This window comes from Macaca mulatta, chromosome 12, assembly GCF_049350105.2.
Source record: "Macaca mulatta isolate MMU2019108-1 chromosome 12, T2T-MMU8v2.0, whole genome shotgun sequence".
Lineage (NCBI taxonomy): Eukaryota > Metazoa > Chordata > Mammalia > Primates > Cercopithecidae > Macaca > Macaca mulatta.
Window position 1 is genome coordinate 120,848,751 of NC_133417.1, and position 21,954 is coordinate 120,870,704.

The window sequence follows — 21,954 nt, forward strand, 5'->3', positions numbered from 1 at the left end:
CCAGTTAGGCTTCTCAGGGGTCAAGGACCCACTTGAGGAGGCAGTCTGTCCATTTTCAGATCTCAAACTCCACGCTGGGAGAACCACTACTCTCTTCAAAGCTGTCAGACAGGGACATTTAAGTCTGCAGAGGCTTCTGCTGCCTTTTGTTCAGCTATGCCCTGCCCCCAGAGGTGGAGTCTACAGAGGCAGGCAGGCCTCCTTGAGCTGCAGTGGGCTCCACCCAGTTTGAGCTTCCCAGCTGCTTTGTTTACCTACTCAAGCCTCAGCAATGGCAGGTGCCCCTCCCTCAGCCTCGTTGCTGCCTTGCAGCTCAATCTCAGACTGCTGTGCTAGCAATGAGCCAGGCTCCATGGGCGTGGGACCCTCTGAACCAGGTGCGGGATGTGATCTTCTGGTATGCCATTTGCTAAGACTGTTGGAAAAGCACAGTATTAGGGTGGGAGTGACCCGATTTTCCAGGTACCATCTGTCACAGCTTCCCTTGGCTAGGAAAGGGAATTCCCTGACTCCTTGTGCTTCCCGAGTGAGGTGATGCCTTGCCCTGCTTCGGCTCATGCTTGGTGGGCTACACCCACTGGCCTGCACCCATTGTTCAACAAGCCCCAGTGAGATGAACCCAGTACCTCAGTTGGAAATGCAGAAATCACCTGTCTTCTGTATCGCTCACTCTGGGAGCTATAGCCTGGAGCTGTTCCTATTCAGCCATCTTGGATCTGCCCTTGTACATATTTTTAAGATAGTTAAATCTTCTTGTTGAATTGAACTCTTACCATTATGTAATGTCCTTCTTTGTCTTTTTGTTGTTGTTGGTTTAAAGTCTGTTTTGTCTGAAATTAGAATAGCAATCCTTACTTTGTTCTGTTTTCCATTTGCTTGGTGGATTTTTCTCCATCCTTTTACTTTGAGCCTATGAGTGCACTGCATGTGAGATGGATCTCTTGTAGACAACATATAGTTGGGTCTTGTTTCTTTATCGAACTTGCCCCTCTGTGCCTTTTAATTGTGGCATTTAACCCATTTACATTCAAGGTTAATATTGATATGTGCAGGTTTGGTACTGTCATTTTGTAGTTAACTGGTTATTATGCAAACTTGATTGTGTGGTTGTTTTATAGCGTCAATGGTCTATGTACTTCAGTGTGTTTTTGTGTTGGTTGGTAACAGTCTTTTCTTTCCATATTTAGCACTCCCTCAAGGACCTGTTGTAAGACAGGCCTGGTAGTAACAAATTCCCTTAGCATTTGTTTTTCTGGAAAGGATCTTATTTCTTCTTTATTTATGAAGATTAGTTTGGCTAAAAATGAAATTCTTGGTGAAAATTTATTTTCTTTAAGAATGCCAAAAATAGGCCCCCAATCTCTTCTGGCTTGTAGGGTTTCTGCTAAATGGTCTGCTGTTAGCCCGGTGGGGCTCTCTTTGTAGGTGCCCTGCACCTTTCTCTCCAGCTGCCTTTAACATTTTTTTCTTTCATTTTGACCATAGATAATCTGATACCTGTGTCTTGGGGATTGTTATCTTGTATATTATCTCACAAGGATTCTCTGCATTTCCTGGATTTGAATGTTGGCCTCTCTAGCAATATTGGGTAAATTCTTGTGAATGATATCTTCAAATATGTTCTCCAAGTTGCTTCCTTTCTCTCCCTCTCTTTCAGGGAGGCTTATGAGTCATAAATTTGGTATCTACATAAACCCATATTTCTAAGAGGTTTTGTTCATTCTTCTTTATTGATTTTTCTTTATTTTTGTCTGCCTGAGTTTTTTCAGAGAATTCATCTTCAGCTCTGAGATTCTTTCCTCAGCTTGGTTTATTCTGCTGTTAATATTTGTGATTTTATTATGAAATTCTAGAAGTGAGTTTTTCAGCTCTATCACTTCAGTTTGGTTCTTCTTTAAAATGGTCATTTCATCTTTTACCTCCTGTATCATTTTATTGTATTCCTTAGATTCCTTGGATTGGGTTTCAACTTTCTTCTGAATGTAAATGATCTTCATTCCTATCCATATTTTGAATTCTATTTCTGATATTTCAGCCATTTCAGCCTGATTAGGAGCCATTGCTGGCGTTGTTTGGTTGTAAGGAGGTAAGAGGACACTCTAATTTTTTGGGTTGCCAGAGTTATTGAACTGGTTCTTTCACATCTATGTGAGCTGATGTTCCTTCAATCTTTGAAGTTCCTGTCCGTTTGTTTTGTTTGTTTGTTTTGTTTGTTTGTTGTTTTGTTTTGCTTTATCTTCTTTGATACATTTGGGGGTTTGATTATGGTATAAGGTTCAAGTGACTGGATTTGGTTCTAGTCTGCTCCTGGATCTTGGAGGAACCCTTCCAATTATTTTCTTCATGCCTGCATTTCTTTTGTTGGGTTTTCTGGTCCATGGGGTTCCCTCAGGCAGGGGTCGCAATTGATAGACAGGTTGCATCCTTGCCAGATTGGCCCTAATTTGCTGTTTGAGTGCTTACTGTGGGAAACGTGAGGTTGCACCTGCCTGCAGAGTTCAAGTAGAAGCAGGACTGCTGGACTAAAAGCTCTAGTGGGTGTGACCAGTCTGGCTATGAGAGGCAGGAGTCAGTGAAGTTTCCTGCCTTGCTGTCTGCTTGTTTCTGGGACAACAGGAGGCCTCACCCCTTGGCAAATTCAGACATAAGTAAAACTGCTGGGCTGGAAGCTCTAGCAGATGTACCCTGCCTGCTCATGAGAGGTGGGGTTGAGCGGAGTCTCCCATCCTGCCATCCAGGTATTACTTGGAACAGCAGAAGGCTGTGTCCACCAACTAAGTTCAGACAGATGTGAGACTGTTGATCTGGAAGCTCTAAGAGGAATTGCCCACCTGGTTACCAGTGGTGGGGGTGGGTGGAGTTGCTGACCCTGCCATCTGGGTGCTTTCTGGGACAACAGGAGACTGCAGCTGCTGGCCAAGTTCAGGCCATAGCAGGGCCACTGAATCAGAAGCTGGCACCAAGCCCCATCTGGTGAAGGAGGTGGAGCAATTTTATTGCTCCCAGGTGCCACAACTATATGGCCTCTACTGGGGCGGTGATAGCAGTGCTGGTCTGCTCCAGGGCTCAAGGCTTGTAGAGGTCCCCTTGAACTCTTGAGTTGCACATGCAACTCTCTGTCTTAGCTTAGAAGCATGGTGGAGGGGTTCAGGAGTATTCTTCCATTCTGAGTCTTTCACAGGTCCCTGTGGAAAGTGTGAATCTCCCAAAGGGCTCTCACTTACTCAGTCTTTCCCAGGTTTAACAGATTCTCCTAGCTCCTTGCTGAGCCCAGACAGTCTAGTGCCCAGCTTCTCTCATCTCTGCTCTCTGTGTCCGCCTGCTGCCTTGATAGATCCCAACATAATTTCTTAGATGATCAGCTTGCAGGATCGGTGTTCACTAGCCCATTTGTTTCCTCTCCATGAAAGTGGCATGTATGAGCTGCTTCTAGTCCACTATCTTGGCCCCCATTTTTTTTTCCTCATGGGTCATTTTATTTACTCATTTCTCATTCTACAAATACTCTTTGAGGGTTTGCCATTTTTCCATTACTATGTTAATAGCTGAGGATATTAAAGTATGAATAATAATATATAGCACCTAATTTTTAGGAGATCTTAGAAAAGAGGAAGGGGGACAGTGAGAAAAGTAAATTTTTATACTTACAAAATAGAATAAAGAAAAGTTTAAGTAAAGTAAAATGAGCATTTACAGCAAGGAGAAATTACATCCAGGTAGAAGGGGACAGGGAAGGATTTGCAAAAAGATGACTGAAAATTGGATCCTGGTTAATATTTGGCAGTGTTGGGTGGAATGTTTATTCTCCTTTCTTCATGTTTCCATGTGGAAGAACTTCAGCTGGAATAACACTTCTGACCACTCTCCCCACTCATTTCACTTTCCACAGAGAGTTAAATAATGAGTTCAAGAGCAGAAACTGAGCATGCTTGGCTTAGCCCATTTTGCTTTCTCCTGCTCGACCCTTTGGAGTACGAGTCTTTCTGTATGACCCTTTGGTTTGATCTATCTTTTGTTATGCAATAAAAAAAAATCCTTAATGCCTCTTTCTTCAGTTAACTTTATCAATAATAAAGTGAGCATATAACCTGTGCTTGTCTCCTAAGTCTATCATAGAAGAGGAAGAAGGGTGTTATTATTTCATAAACAATCTAATAATAGACTTCAGACATGTTGAGATAGAAGAGATGAGGGGAAAAGATGAGCAAAGACACAGATACAAAGTTTGGAGGAACGTTGAGTACATCGAATAAACAGGAATTAAGTATGAATGAAGAGAGAAATAGAAGATAAAGTTAAAAAGAAAGACTGGGGACTGTATTAGTAAGGGTTCACCAGAGAAACAGAATCAATAGGAAATATAGAGAGATATACCAAAAGAGATTTATTATAAGGAACTGGCTCAAGCTATTATGAAAGCTGAAGACTCCCACTATCTTCTGTCTGTAAGCGAAAGGCCCAGGAAAGCAGATACTGCAGTTCCAGTCCAAACCTGAAGGCCTGAGAGCCAGGGAAGCCAATGGTGTAAGTCTCAGTTTAATTCCAAAGGCCCGAGAACCAGGAGCACTAATTTCTGAAGGCAAGAGGAGATGGACATCTCAGCTCAAGCAGACAGAGCAAATTTGCTCTTTCTTCACCTTTTTGTTCTATTCGGGCCCTCAATAGATTGGTTGAGGCCTGCCTACGCTGTGACAGCTATCATCTTTATTCTGCCTACTGATTCAAATGCTGATCTCTTCCAGCAACACCCTCAGGTGCACTCAGAAATAATGTTTTACCAGCTATCTGGGCATCCCTTAGCTCAGTCAAGTTGACACATAAAATTAACCATCACAACTATTCTTGAAAGATCCAGAGAGCCAGGCTAATGCTTTAGAATTCATTCATAGCCAATAGAGAGGTTCTGGAGTCCTATAATTGCAGAGTATCTAATATTGGACTAACATTCCCAAAGAAAACAATGATAAACTCTAAGCAAATATTAAAAACAATTGTTTGAAGATGCTAAAAAGTAGTCAAAAGCAGGCCAAAATGGAGATGATTTGATCCTAAAAAAAAGGACCCATAAGGGGCAAGATCCACCCTTGACTTTCTTATGGGGTCAGTCCTTAGCCCCACTGAGCTAGAAGTAAAACCACACTCTTATTATAGAAGTCAGAACATAGTTAGGACTGCTGTAGTGGCTGGAAATTAAGGGGAAAAAATCTCAGAGAAAAAAGAGTCATAGAAAGGAAACTCCAAAATCTGCATATAAACTTCACTTAATCCTTGATTGACTGTTGAACTATGCATATGAGAGATGAGACTCCAGGAAACTTAGCAGGAAAAACAGCTCTTAAAATGCTGAAGATCTAAGAAATGTTTTAGCAGCTGTCCAATGCAGGAGAGACAGAGTCTGAGGTTAAAGGGACTTGGTAAAAATTTTAAACTTTCAATAAAAACCAGAAAAGTCATGTCTTAGGAGTAATAACTATGTTCTAGGGCTAAGAAATTCACCCTAGGACTGAAGGACAAACCAACATTGGTTCAAGATAATATGCCATTAATTTAACTCCTTACTGGAACAAAACTCCTTTGCAGAGGAAGATGACAGAATTCATATCTCTACAATGTTTCAACCACAATGTTCAGTATATAATTAAAAATTACTAAGCATATAAGTCAACAAGAAAATATTATCTAGAGTCAAAGTAAAATTAGTCAAAATAAACAGACTCACAGATGACGAAGTCATTGAAATTAGATGAAAAAGAATTGAAAGTGTTAGAAACATGCTAAGGGAACTACATGAAAAAATAATATAACGGGTGAAAAGATGAAAATTTTAGGAGAGGTATAAAAACCATAGAAAGGACAAAATAGAAATCCTAGAACTAAATAAAATACAATATCATACATTAAAAATTCATTGCATGTGATTAACAGTAGACTGGACGTGACAAAACAGATCACTGAACTTGCAGACAGGTCAATACGATCATTCAATCTGAAGCATAAAATGAAAAAAATTTGCAAAATAACAAAGCTTCAGCGACTCGTGGGACAGTATTGCATGGTATAAAAGCACGTATTTGCTGTACAAGAAAGAAAAGAGAAGACTAGGATAGAACAAGTATTTGAAGAAATGTGGGATAATATTTTTTCCAAGTTTGATCACAAACAGCTACCCATAAATCCAAGAAGTTCAGTGAACTGTATACAGCAAGATATGCAACTAAGCACAACAAAGTTAAAAATAAAATTCAAATAAGTTAGAGGAAGGAAAAGAGACATATATACAAGGGAATGAAGGCAAGAAAATCAGCTGACTTTTCATCAGAAAATAATGGAAGACAGAAGACAATAAAAAGTTATCTTTAAAGCCTATTATCAATAAAATATCTTTCAAAAATAAGGGTGCAATAGACATATTTTCATGAATAAAACCCAGGAAAATTTTTCATAAGCAAACCAACACTACAAGAAGTGCTAAAGAAAGATATTAAAATTGAAGAAGGATAATAGTAGGTTGGAATTGGATCTACAGGAAGATATAAGGAGATGAAAATATTTAAAGTATGGGTAAATATAAAGGACTACTTTTCTTTTTTTCTTAAATTTGTCAAGAGTCAAATGTTTAAAGGAAAATAATATATTTTGAGGTTTACAATATTTTTGGAAATATGGCAATAATATTAGTTTGGTGGAAAAATAATTCCTGTGTTTGTCATTAAATACCATGTAAAAATAAGGAAGAGAGTATAAATGAGCTAATGGTCAATGGAGAATCTTGGCAAATTTTTGAACAAAGAAGTGGGCAGCAAAGTGACACAATTTAAACTATTCCTTTAGAAGTGTCATACAGTAGCATGACACAGGACAGATGAGAAGGAGCAGCATATTAGATGTATTGAGGAAGATCCCATGGGACTTGGAAACTGATTGGAAGTGGTACAGGGAAAATAAAAGTGATGTTAAACAGCACTTCCATTTTGGGGGGGGTTGGGTGATAAAGTTGGTATTATCATTAAAGAAACAGGGAACTTTGTAGACAGGACTACCATGGGAAGAAAATGGTGAGTTTACTTATGGTATTACCAGGTCTGAAGTGTAGGTGAGATCATATAGGTGGAGACGGATGGCAAGCAATTCAAAGTATGGGTCTCTCCTATACAAATTCCCATCTCTGTCCTCAAAAATTTATGGTTTTTGTGTGACTCGTTTTCACCATTTGCTACATGATTTATTGAAAAAAATTTAATATATTCACGCTGTTATCAAGAGAAATATATGTAAACTATAGAAGAGTAGGAGATTTGTAAAATAGTTCGTCACAAAGTCTTTTGGTCCACCCTCCCATCTCTGAGCAAAGGAGTAGGGCCAAAAGCCAGCAGCCTCTGAGCTTCAGGCCAGACAAAAGCCACCTGCTTTGCTCTGCAGACTGACAGGCTGGTTTCTGACTATTCTTTAGTTGTTGCCTAGTTGCTGCCCATATTACCACTTACCCTTCCTTCTCTATGTCCCTGGATTTTATGATGCTCTGAATCCACCACTATGTACCCAGAAAAATGATAAGACTAGTAGGAAGAACCAAGGGACCAGCCTTTCCAATTTACCTGTCCCTCTCTCCCTTTCTCCCTCCCCTGGCAGTTATCTAATAGAGAGACCACTTATGCATTAAGCTGTGACAGATACCACTGGAGGGATTTGCCTTATGCCTACCTCATACTCAAGTTTTCATTTATTAACCCTTCTTCTAACTGTTCTGAAGTCAGCCCTACTATAAATAGAATTGTGACGTAGATAAAGATATATATATTTTTTCATTTTCATGCCCCATTCTTAAACACTTTCCCACATTTGGGGACCAATTACCAGAGGTGACCCGTGCCCTCCCACTGCCCAGCGTCCTACTCTGGTGCCCTCCAGATACTTCACTCTCCTTCTTTTCCCCCTCTCTCTGTATATCCCCTCACTTTTGAAAACTTCAACTTCCTTACTATTTCCAATATCAGTGAAAAGTTAGAAGAAAACTAGTTTAAGTGACCTAATTTAAATAATACTGTCTTTATTGGAATCCTAGCCTCAGCCTAAGAATTTGCTTTATTTTTAAACTCTCGTATAGTCAAGTGAACCTCTGGACCATGTGACAAGGGGGGAAGAAAAAGTGCAACCTTTATTTTAGTCTGTAGTATTATAACACTAAAATAAGTTAGCGCTAACTTATGCTATTCATTTTAGTGTACTCTGCTTCACAAAATATTGTTTAATATTCTAGGATGAAATCTAAATATAAGACAATGAGATCATAGTATTCTTATTTTACATATGGAAAAGCTATCCAGGCAGATCTACTTACCTTCATCATTCCCTTGAATCCCTGCTTTACTCTCTTGGGTGAAACATTATTGATAAGCATGTATAGGTCCACATTTTCTCCATCTCCTTCACATGTTTATGCTATTTTAACATCTTGCCTGCTTCACTCCCTCTTTTTCCCTATTTAGAGCTATTTTCATTTTTTGACCACTAACAAGAAATAAAGCAACTCAAAAGGTTCTTAACTTTGCCCCTTTTCTGGTCCAGTTTAAGATTTAAATCTATGTAATTGTGTAAGAGTTAAGCAAACGTTAAGAGAAAGGTAACTTCATGTCATTTCCTTACCCCAAAAGTGACTCCTCATTATGTAGATTGTTTCTAATCATGTCTTTGCCTCTCTTCCATTCTGCAAAGTCCGTCTCCATCCTCATTTGCTCCTCCTCTTCCTGATCTTCAATAGAAATTCTTGTCAGTATCACACACTTTATACTCCATATTCAAGCACTCTCAACTTGCTCCATGTGTGTAAATACTGCTTCTCCACCGAGACCATGAGGTTTTAGAGATGAGAACCTTATCCTATAAATCTTAACACATCTTGTAGTTCAAGGCATATAGTAAAAATGGAGTGACTTGAGGGGTTAAACTCTTTAACAATAAGAACCCATGGAGAGTCCTCAGTGCTCCTGGAGTAGCTTAGAGGCTTTTCTCATGGCTTGCAATTTTCCAAATAGTTTTCCAAAATGGAAACCCCGAAATATCCATTGAGTACAAAGCAGGACAGAATCAAACATCAATATCTAGTCAGTGAAGGAATTCCCAAATTCTATTTGGCTGATGTTTTCTGAACATTTCCTGTGTACGTTTACATAGTACTACGAAGAAAAGTTTGTAGAAGACAGTTTCTGGGCTCCAAGAATGCAAATTATACACTAAAAAACTTAAAATCAAGAAATGATTATATTCTGGTGTTTTCAGGAATGAAGAAAATAGTAAATAATAGAAAGAGGAGGCTAAAAAGGATTTACCCATTTTATCTTAATCATTATGATCATCAGTTCATATTTAATTTGGTGACTAAAGGATGCAGAATCATAGTTTATCACAGTGAGTTGCATAATAGAACATAAAAAACACTTGCTTTTATGTGTTTCAATAAAAAACTAGAATTTGAATTATTATAAATTGAGTAGCTGAATGGCACTGACAAATAAGGAAACAGAGTGCCTATTCGTAGTATCATTGTAATATTGGTATGACACACTGAGAGAAAAGTAATTGTGTACAGCCAAGACAATTTTCATGGCTGAAGAACACATTAAGTTGTCTGTCTTTGAGTTGGTATATTTTATATGTTTCTCTAAAACAGAATCATGACAGGCCAATGGAAACAAAATAAAACAGAGTGTGTTATTCTGCCTTTTTTTTCCTTTGGGAATAAGCTCAGATCTGAACACACCAATGAAAGCCGTCTGGCCTTTGCTGCTGCTGAGAATCGACATGAATGTGTTGATGGATTCCACAGTTCCAATCATGGGCTGAAATCAGTTAGAAAGTAGGTGAAAGCTAACACAAAATTCTAGGTGGAGAACAAAATGCTAGCAATACAAATTACTGACTATCCCATTTACTATAGTATGTTCATTTTAATAAAACCTTGGCGAGAAGAGTAAAACCTGAAAATCATTGAGTTTCCAAGTGGATATTCTAAGAATGTACACAGCTCTGTACTGTTTCCTCCACCTGGAATGGTCCTACTCTACACAGTCCATGAGCTCATCCATTCGCTTCAATCAAGTTTCCTCTCAAACATTGCCTCTTCAGAGAGGAATTCCTAGACCTCTCTATCTACAATTTCAGCACCCCATTCCCATCACTTCTGACTCCTCACTGTGCTTCCAGTCAGAATAATCTGTGTTATAGTGCCATAATAGCTAATCCTCAAATCTTGGTGGCTTAAAAAAAAAGTTTATCACTATGAAAAATCTGCTGAAAGTTAAGCAACTCTCCTAGGCAGTCCTCCTTCATAAATCCTCATCAGTATAAACCAATACACTTTCCACAGCAAGTGAAAGTGTGGTGGACAGTCAAGGCCAGGAAGTAAAGATTTCCACCCAAAGATGACACAGATCACTTCCACTTACATTTCATTGGCCAAAGTCACACTAAACTACACGTGGACAGGGAAGTGTCATCCTCCTACGTGTCCAAGTGGATGTAGGAATGTCTGGCACATCATGCTTTATTTGTCTTCATGACACTTTTCATCTAACATCATCTAATATATTTTATTTGTTATTATTTGACCCTCCTTACTAGAATGTAAGCACTGTGAGGGCAGGGAACTTATCTATTTGTTTGCTGCTGTACCCTCAGCTCTTAGAACAGAGATTCTCAATTAACATTTATTGAATTAACAAACAAGAACACAGAAAATAATATGTTTTACACAAGGAATTACCAGTGCAAAATGCCTGAAGGACCCAGCTGTTAATATAGCAAGGGAAGCAAGCAAGGTCAGAACTGTGGCTAAGTGGAGCACTTCTTCCATTACCTAAAGGCCACTAGTTGTTGACTTGATGAATGATGGACCCAAGACAGCTAGATCTGAATTTTTTTTTCTTTCTTTTTTTTTTTTTTTTGTAAGCAGAGTTTCACTCTTGTTGCCTGGGCTGGAGTGTAATGGCAAGTCTTAGCTCACTGCAACCTCTGCCTCCCAGGTTCAAGTGATTCTCGTGCCTCAGCCTCTCGAGTAGCTGGGATTACAGGTGCTCATCACCATGCCCAGCTAATTTTTGTATTTTTAGTAGAGATGGGGTTTCACCATGTTGGCCAGGTTGGTCTCGAACTGCTGACCTCAGTTGATCCACCTGCCTCGGCCTCCCAAAGTGCTGGGGTTACAGGTGTGAGCCACCATGCCTGGCCTACTAGATCTGATTTTTTTATAAGAAGTTAAAAAATCTTGATTTTTAAATGAAAGCTTTGATTTTTTCATGTGGTTCAAAAGTTGTCAAAAATGTATGCAGGTCATACCCAGCAAACATGAATGTTAGTTTTGAAGAGTGAGTTTTGAGATTTACAAAGGTTCAATTAAATGAAGAGAAAATAAGAAAAGAGACAAAATGTAGAATCTCCATGTTCATCTCTTTGTCATCTAAACTGTAATTTGGAGGGATCCCGGCTCTACCTCTTTCCCTCTCACCCCTACTTCTCTTTACCCAGGAATTTAGAAAACTACCTCTATATTTAGTGTTTCATTTATTTAGTTTTGAATCCTTTGAATTGGAGTCAACCTTGCCTTCACTGATGTTATTGTGTGTCTTACATAACAATATCTAAACAAATGAGAAACCATAGGGAGAGATCTTCAAGGTGAAAACACTTAGAATAAAGAATTGCTGTGATTAAAATGGCACTGGCAGTATAAAAGATCTAATATCTATTTCATGTAACAGATGAGGTCCAAACCAGGGAACTCTTCTCTGTATCCAATAATTTGACCCGATTATATCATGTCTTTTTCTCTTTGCCCTAAAGTTGAACTTTGTATATAGAGGGGCTCACAAACACGTTTTCACTGTAAAGAAATGTTGTTTTCCAATGTATCACCCAAGAGGTTTTAATTCAGATGAAAACGTTCAAAAATTAAATTTCCATATTTCTTTGGACCTAGTTTGGGATGGTTTAGCAAGCAGTCTTCATATGACTTTTCTTGTCTGGAAGGAATTATCACTGGGCAAGCTCAGTGAAACTTTAAGTGCAATTGTTCATTTCAGTGGCCCCAAGCCCATACCTGGGAGTTTTCCAGTTGTGGAATCAATGAAAAATGCCCCAGTCAGGGACACGGTACTAGATTCCAGGCAACCTGCTTTTCCAAGGAAGCACTTGGATTAAAACAGGCCTGCCCCTCCTCTCTTACAAAGAATTCCACCACCCTGTTCCACACCCCCAGATAGCCCTGGGTGCGTACTGCTCCCATTTCAGAGCTCCGTTGTGATGTTTGTCACATGTTGGCTTTAATTCCAGGACAATGCTAGAGAAATAAGAAATACCCAGCAACCTTTTGCCTGCCCAGGCAATCCTCCAGTGGAAATTCTCACAGCGAATAGATTTCTGGTGGACATAGACATGCTTGTAATTGACCTTCTCACTAGGCCCTACACATTTCTGGATATCATGAGTTTCAGTATTGTCTGTCTTGAAATAGATAAGGCCTCTTGTCCATGGTTTATAAAACAAAATTACCAAAACTGAAATTGGAAATCTTGTTCTTACAGAGGCAAATGAAAATATGAAAGTCTCTGGAGACACTTCATGAGCAAAAGAAAATTACTTTCATAGAATTCTAGAAATAATTTATTTTAGAAATTCTAATATTAACTTGATTCTGAAAATAATTATATCATTATCTCTCCAAAAGAGTTATCTTCAAAGTGGCCACTTATTTGACAAAAAAATCAGTTCAGTCAATATAGCATTTTAAGATTATGCCTTCAAATTCCCTTTTGCATACACACAAATGCAACCTAACAAACAAATTGAAGTGAGCCACCCACTGGCTGGGTAACTGACTTGCCAACTTTCCTTTAACTGGTTCTGGATTAAAAGGTCTTAAATGACCATTTGAAAGCAGGTACTAAACTCCTAAACAGGAAGAGGATGTTAGGAGTGGGAAAAGAAGAGGAAGAATTGGTAATATGAGAAGAGTTTGCAAACCAAAGTGCTAATATACGGAAAGAAATAAAATTCTGAGAAAGATAGCCAACAACATCAACTATTAGGAGATTAATTCAATTCAGGTAAAATTAAAATAGTGGAGAAATGATTAAAAGATCTGAAAATGCATATGCTTAGACTCTTCAGAGTGATAAATTATGGGTAAAAAATAAAAAATAACAAGAAATAATGAAACCAAACAGGCAGAAATAAAACAATAATAGGTAGATGAGAAAAGAGCCAACTAGAAATCTTTAAAATGAAAAACATAGTTAAGATTTAAAACAGTTAATAGCTGGACAAATAGGTCTACACACGTGACAATTTTATGAAATGGAAGGTTGTCTTGAGGAATTCACCAGGAATAAAGCATGAAGGAACAAGTAGATTAAAATTATGAAAGAGAAGTCAAAGACATGGAGATTCAACATGATTAATCTCACATTTATTGTACTGTTTGAAATCTGCTAGACAAAAACAGTAAACATTAATACGATTCAATTTATAGTATTCTAAATGACCAAAGGCAGATCAGTGGCTGCCTGGGAGGGTGGAGCAGGGAACAGCAGGGAGCTACTTTTGGGAGTGATGAGTAAGTTTGTTATCTTGATTGTGGTGATGATTTCATAGGTTCACAAATACATATATCAAAACTTATCCAATTGTACACCTTAAACATATGTAGTTTATTGTAAATCATTTCTACCAAAATAAAGCCATTTTGATAAGTATTTCTTTTCTAAAGAAAAAGACAAGAGAATCAAGAAATACTAAAGGAAATTAAGAATATCTAAAGAAGATTATTTGAGAAGACAAATTAAACACACTTCTGGCAAGATCAATCAACAAAAACCAAAGGAAAAACAAATAAAGTCTAATATTTGAATTCAAGATTTTAAAAATTACAATTTTATGCCAATAATGTGGAAACTTAGATGAAAAGAACCAATTTCCAGAGAAGTATAAACCATTAAATTGAGTAAAGAGGAAGTAGAAAATAAGAATAAAGTAACCACTTGCGACTGGGTGTAGTTGTTCATGTCTGTAATCCCAGCACTTCGGGACACCAAGGTGGGAGGATCGCCTGAGGTCAGGAGTTCAAGACCAGCCTGGTCAATATAGTGAAACCCCTGTCTCTACTAAAAATACAAAAATTAGCTGGGCGTGGTGGCTTACACTTGTAATCCCAGCACTTTGGGAGGCCAAGGCAGGTGGATCACCTGAGGCCGGGAGTTCGAGATCGGCCTGGCCAATAGGGTGAAACCCCGTCTCTACTAAAAACACAAAAATTAATTGGGTGTGGTGCTTCATACCTGTAATCCCTGCTACACAGGAGGCTGGGACAAGAGAATCACTTGAAACCAGGAGGCAGAGGTTGCAGTGAGCCAAGATCATGCCACTTCACTCTAGCCTGGGTGACAGAGCTAGATTCAGTCTCAAAAAAATAAAAAATAAATAAATAAAAAAGAAGTAACTATTTCCCTATTTGCTATGGGTTGAATTGTGTTCCCCCAAAAAGATATACTGCAATATGAATCCCCAGTACCCCAGGATGTAACCTTATTTGGAAATGAAGTCTTTTCGAGGTAATCAGATTATTAATGTGGGCCCTAATTATATGACTGGTGTCCTTATAAAAAGGGGAAACAGAGGGCAGACATGCACAGAGCAAAGACTGTGTGAAGACATGCAGGGAGAAGACAGCCGTGCAGCTGGAGTGATGCAGCTACAGGCCAAGGATCCTGAAGGATGCTGGCAGATGCAGAAGCTAGAAGAGCAAGGCAGGATTCTCTCTAGAGACTTCAGAGAACACATGGACCTGCCCACACCTTGATTTCAGACTTGCGGTCTCTAGAACTGTAAGATAAGAACCATCTGTTGTGCTGAACTGCCTAATTTGTGGTGCTTTGTCACAGCAGCCCTAGGAAATTAATACTCTATTGAGCAAAAGTCAAACCAATAACCCAAATTTTTTCCTTCATCCATATCAAAAGAAACAAGGCCCAGGTTGTTTTGGAGGGAAGTTTTCCAAGACCTTTAATAAACAGATAATTCCTGCGAGAAACTACCCAACTCATTTTGTCTTTAATGACTTTCACGTAAAAACTGACCACAAGCCGGGCGTGGTGGCTCATGCCTGTCATCCCAGCACTTTGGGAAGCCGAGGTGGGTGTATCATGAGGTCAGGAGTTTGACACCAGCCTGGCCAATATGGTGAAACCTCATCTTTACAAAAAATACAAAAATAGCTGGGTGTGGTGGTGCACTCCCAGCTACTTGGGAGGCTGAGGCAAGAGAATTGCTTGAACCCAGGGGGCGGAGGTTGCAGTAAGCCGAGATCACACCATTGCACTTCAGCCTGGGCAACAAGAGCAAAACTCCATCTCAAACAAAACAAAACAAAAACAAAAGCAAAAAAACTGACCACAAACAGCATACACACACAAAATCTATAGAACAATCTCACACATAAGCATAGATTTTTAAGTTGGCTGGTCGTGGGGGCTCATGCCTGTAATCCTAGCACTTTGCCAGGCCGAGGCAGGGAGATCACTTGAGGTCAGGAGTTCGAGATCAGCCTGATGAACATGGTGAAACCCCGTCTCTACTAAAAACACAAAAATTAGCCGGGCATGGTGACACATGTCTGTAATCCCAGCTACTTGGGAGGCTGAGGCACTTCAGCCGGGGGCTGGAGGTAGCAGTGAGCCAAGATTATGCCACTGCACTCCAGCCTGGGCAACAGAGCGAGACTTTGTCTCAAAAGAAAAAAAAAGATCTAAAAATATCTAAATATGTTCATTATCATGTAGAATAAATTCATCAGGGTATTTTAAAATATCATTATGACAAAGGGAAGTTTATTCCAGAAGTGATAAAATAGCTTAATATCTGAAACTCTAGGTATGTATCAACTATAGTAACAGATTGAAGGAAAGGAAAGACATTTTGTGATTATCTCAATTGGAGGGGAAAAATGATTTGGTAACATTAAGAACTTGTTTATAATTTTTTAAAAAATGCTCAGCAAACAAAGAACAAAGAAACATGTCCTTTATTTAAGAAATGGAGTTATCTAAAAATTATAGCTAACATACATAAAGGTGAAACTTCAGGGGCATTTCACAAAACTCAGAAATAAAACAAAAACAATGCCTGCTCTCACCTCTACCAATAAACATGGTCCCAGACAAAACATACAAGGCCCATGTTGAACTTCTTTGCTGAGAATTGCAACTTTTTCTCATCCCACCCTCTACACCCCAAACTATAGTAATCAGCCCTGTATTTTCTTATGCAATTTACAACATCTAACATGCTATATAATTTGCTTATTAGGTTAATTGTAAAAATTGTCTTAAATTCCCTCACTGAAATGTAAGTTCCTCCAGGAAAGGGATCTTCGTTTTGATTATTGCTGTATCCTAAGTACCTACAACAATGCTCAATAAGTATCTGTTGTTGAAGGAGTTGTCAATTTACACAAAAGGAGATAGGATTTAGAATTAAAACAAACAAACTAGAGATGATACATAGATGTCAAGCTTACAGAAAATAAAATGTTGTGTATAAAAAAAACTGCATGTGAAATAGTGCTCCTGGTATAATACTTTTTGTATAAAGTTCAAAAGCACATGAAACAAAACTTAATATTGTTTATAGGTTAAAAAAATGTGTGGTAAAAATATAAAGATACAAATGAAGGATATTCAATGTCAGGACAGAATTGTCTCTAAGGAGGAAGAGAGAGAAATGGAACCAGTAAGGATGATGAAGGGGCTTCAACTGTATCTGCCATGTTTTACTTATTTTTATTTTATGTATTTTTTATTTCAATAGTTTTTAGGATAAAAGTGGTTTTTAGTTACATGGATGAATTGTAGAGTGGGGAAGCCTGAGATTTCAGTACACCCATTACCCCGGTAGTATACATTGTACCTAACATGCAGTTTTTAAATCCCTCACTCACCTCTCATCCTTCCCCTTCTGAGTCTCCAATGTCCATTATACCATGCTGTATGCCTTTGCATACGCACAGCTTAGCTCTCACTTAGAAGTGAGAACGTATTATTTTTGGTTTTCTCTTTCTGAGTTACTTCCCTTAGAAAAATGGCCTCCAGCTCCATCCAAATTGCTGCTAAAGACATTATTTCATTCTTTTTTATGGCTGAGTAGTATTCCATTGTGTGTGTATATATACATATATATATAAATGTATGCACATGTACATAAAATTGTATATGTTATGTATACATATATTACATACATAAAACTTAATATATACATATATAATGTATATATGTTTTGTTTTATGTGTTTTTGTTATATATTATATATATTTGGTTTATGTGCTTTTTGTCTTATATATACACACATACACATATATTAAGTTTCATTTTATGTGCTTTTGAACTTTATACAAAAGGCATTGTACCAGGAGCACTATTTCACATGCAGTTTTTTATACACGACATTATATTTTCTTCATCCATTCATGGGTTGATGGTACTTAGGTTGCTGTTGGTTCTGTATCTTTGCATTTGTAAATTGTGCTGTGATAAACATATGTGTGCAGGTGTCTTTTTGATATAATGACTTCTTTTCCTTTGGGTAGATACCCAGTAGTGGATTTTGCTGGATCCAATGGTAGATCTACTTTTAGTTCTTTAAGAAATCTCCATACTGTGCCACATTTTATTTTTAAAAGGATAATCTAGGTTGTGGTTACTTTAGTGTTCATTATAATATTCTTGGAACTTTTCTCCGTGTTTAAAATACTTCATGCTCTGTTATTAAAAGGAGCATCTCAGAAACTCTACCTTCAAGCAAGATATATCCTACAATCTTAATAATTTTTTGATATTTCACATCACCATCACAGCTTCTTTAAAACCAAAATTATTTAAGAAATGTATATATATAATTGAATATACCCAGCTTTTTTTAGTGAATACTCAAATCTTTATAACATTTGTCAAGATAACACTTCATTAAATGTTTGTAGTATTCTTTATGACAGAGTGGTTTTAATTTTGCCTTCATTAAAATTTTCTTTGTGGGTCAAGGTGTCTTATTAACTAGGAGAAATTCATCTCTATTGAGCCTTTCCTTCAAAACAAAAATACTTAAGTGACCCCTTAGGAGGTCTGGTGTATTTTTTTTTTTTTAGAAAGTTGATTTTTATTCTTTCTTTAAATCTGGTCAACCTGGGAACTAAATCAATTGTTAACTATTTACACAGAACTTAGAATATATTTTTAGTCCTTTGCTGATGAACAGAACTGCAAAAAATATGAATCTGTGTTTCTTTTCTCATGACATTTTCTTTCCTTCCCTTGTTGACTTAGTCAACAATCTTTGAGGTCTAACCGGCTAGCGGTGTAAAACTGCTATTCTACTAGCTGAACGGTGGAGTGTTTGTATTATTCCTTCTCATGGCTTTCACATCATTATGTCTCCATGATGCATAATATTCAGTAGATCTAAATACATAAAGAAAGGAAGGAAAGAGGGAAAGCTGAAAGAAAGGAGGAAGGAAGGCAGGAAAGGAAGGCAGGGAGGGAGGGAGGGAGGAAAGAAGGAAGGAAGAAAGGCAGGGAGGGAGAGAGGGAGGAGCAAACGAAGGAGGGAAAGGAAGGTGGGAAAGGAAAAGGAAGGGAAGGGAAAGAAAGAATGAGAGAACTGAAATTATCCCTGATTTTAACCTCTGGCCTTTTCTCATCAATATTCAGAGTGCAAACTGTCATTGGTATTAGTCAGTTTTCCGAAATTACTTCTTTCTAGTTCTCTTCTTTGGCCTCAAGATTTGCCAACCTCAAATTTCTTTCTCTGGTGCTGGCTTCTCTTTCCACCAGTGAAATGATCATCTCGGGTTTTTATGGAATTCTACCAGATTCCTCTGCTTTGTCCATATCTTTCTCATGCTTCTTTCTTCTTTTGCAAAAGGTAATAGCCAAGACCATCATCGTAGGCTGCATCGATCTCCTCACATCATTTCCTCTTCCTTGCTCATGAGGCAGTCTTCTGTAATAATACCCACTTACTTGTGTTTCTCCAGCATATCCTCTTTATCTCAAATGTCTCCTGAAGCCACCTGATTAAATTCTTCAGTTCCCTGGTCCCTTTAAGAACAGGACCTCCTGTTCCAAGTCAACATCAAGTCCCTTTTGTATTCCACCTTCTGAACCCAGTATTCTGCTCAACCCTCACTGCTCTCTCAGATCATAGACTCAATGGAGCGGGACCTCTAGCGTGAGGTCAACAAATGCATACAGACATTATCCGAGTCTCCCTTCTGGTAAAAGTCAGTTTTCTCTTATAGAGTCAAAGCATAAAGGTTGGAAATCTTGCACTGGTATTTACGGATTTTAGATAGATAGATAGATAGATAGATAGATAGATAGATAGATAGATAGATAAACGTAGGAAACATAAAAGCATGCGTTGTTACCAAAGACACTAATTTGTAACCTGAAACAACGTTCACAAATGTCTGACGCCTCATATGCTTATAATCTAAACAGATAATAAGGAAATATTAAACAGCACATAAGTATGAGGCAAAGGAGACTATCTCTGCATATCAGCCTTATGACCTGAGTCTGATTCCCATTGGTTCTTCTTAAATTCTCCTTTAGGCATCCTGTGCTACATAAAACACTCCATCCAAACAGTCATGCTAGCTGGCCAAGGCAGTGGGTGAGAAATGCCAGCTGCAAGCCTCATGTGATCTATCTGTTATGTTATATGGTAAGTTACTTGGAAAGAGCAAGCATTCCATTATGCCAACAAGGGAATAAAGCTGACCTGTCCTGAGTGACTTCAGTGTAGGCTCCACTGGACGACTCATGAAGATGACGTAACCAAAAGTAACTCATTAATCTCATCCTAAGTTTTAAATTCCAAGTCACAGTAAATTAGATTTAAATGAGTTTCCACTGAACAAAGCTAGAGAATAACAGTTTATGGTGTATAAAACATTTTATTACTTCAGTATTTGTTGCATTGGGCTAAGGGAAAACTGACTTTTAAAAAAATAATTATATGAGCTCTTGATTGCTCTTACATGAACCACAGCTGAGTTTCAAACTTGGTAAAAATAATTTGAATCCCCTTTAATGCACAGGTACAGACTACTAGTTAGGAAAGTTATTTGTATATAGTACTGTATTTCAGCAGATTGAAAGTCCATCCCTTAAAACTTCAGACCAGTGCTGTTCAGTAGAACTTTCTGCATTGATGGCAATGTTCTAATATTTATGTTGTCTGATAAAGTAGCCACTAGACACATGTAGTTATTAACACTTAAAATGTAGCTAGTGTGACTGTGGTATTGTCTTTTATATCATTTAATATTAATTTAAGATCATTTTAATTTCAATAGCCACATTGGCTAGTGGCTACCATATTGGACAGAGCAACACAGGACCACATATTGCAATGCTAATTGAAATAAATGAGGTTTCAGTCATTGTTTCATTATTAATAGTCGTAATATAGTAATATAACTGACAATGTGAATATCACAGTAGCATTTACAGACAATTTCTTTTTTTTTTTTTTTTTGAGACGGAGTCTCACGCTGTTGCCCAGGCTGGAGTGCAGTGGCGCGATCTCGGCTCACTGCAAGCTCCGCCTCCCGGGTTCCCGCCATTCTCCTGCCTCAGCCTCCTGAGTAGCTGGGACTACAGGCGCCCGCCACCGCGCCCGGCTAATTTTTTGTATTTTTAGTAGAGACGGGGTTTCACTGTGGTCTCGATCTCCTGACCTTGTGATCCGCCCGCCTCGGCCTCCCAAAGTGCTGGGATTACAGGCTTGAGCCACCGCGCCCGGCCCCAGACAATTTCATATAACCACTGGCTTCTCTAAGAAACACTCTGAGGTCAATAGGATAAGTATTATCATCATCTCCATTACACTTGAGGAAATGGATGCTCTAAGACATATTGATGATTTAAATGACCTGTGACTCAAACTACTTGTTCTTTCTAATGCAAGAGAAACCTGCGAAAGAATGTTGTGACTTTCATGCAGCTTACCAGTAGGCTGGCCTGAAATAGACGTTCATAAATTTGGGCAGGGAGAGAGGGGTGGGTAGAAGGAAGAGAGACAATATAAAACTATAAGCCAACACTGGACATTTTTGCAAATAAAAAAGCTAAGTCAACTTTTCAGAAGCATGTTCTAATGCTGTCAAAACCAACTTCATGAGCTTCCAACATGGGTGGGGCCCAACATAAGGTCCACACATTACTGCTTTCATCAGTGCTCTGCAAGCCATAGAGTTTTTCCTTTTTTTTTTTTCTTTCTGCTTCTCCTCTCTCTGCTTTCCATTGTCTCTACCCCTCCTTTTTTCTGTGTCATATGATCTCAAGTCACTTTCCTACATTAAAATGTTATATAATTGTTACATAACAATCTAATAAAGCATTGGTAACAGTAAGAGGTTTTCCTTGTCTTAGGAAAATGTGCTGAACTAATAAAAATATCATCTTCTTTAAAAAATTAGCATAATGAAATATATTAAATTGAATATGTGTGGTGGATGATAGCTTAGAAAAAAATGAGTTGCACATCCTGGTGTCTAGTCAGTTTACAGACTGATTAATGAAGACTCTATAAGCCTGTTTTTGTGATAAGCCTGTGTAGTAGGCACTCTGCTAGAGAGAGAGGACCCATGTCACTGAGAAAGACCCCAGTACTGCTGAATAGTTTATATTTTATACATTTACATTGGAAAGGCAAACGTTTAAATTGGCCCCTCTAAAACCTAACCCTGTGGTTTCGTGGATTCTAGATAATTGAAAACAGAACTTCAGTGCACTAAATCCACCTCTTCTGGGCTCTTGGCCATAACATGCTCCAATAGGAAAACACTTGCTTTAAAAGAAGTCTCTTATACAAAAGCAGGATAAAAAGAGAGACAGAGAGGAGGAAAAA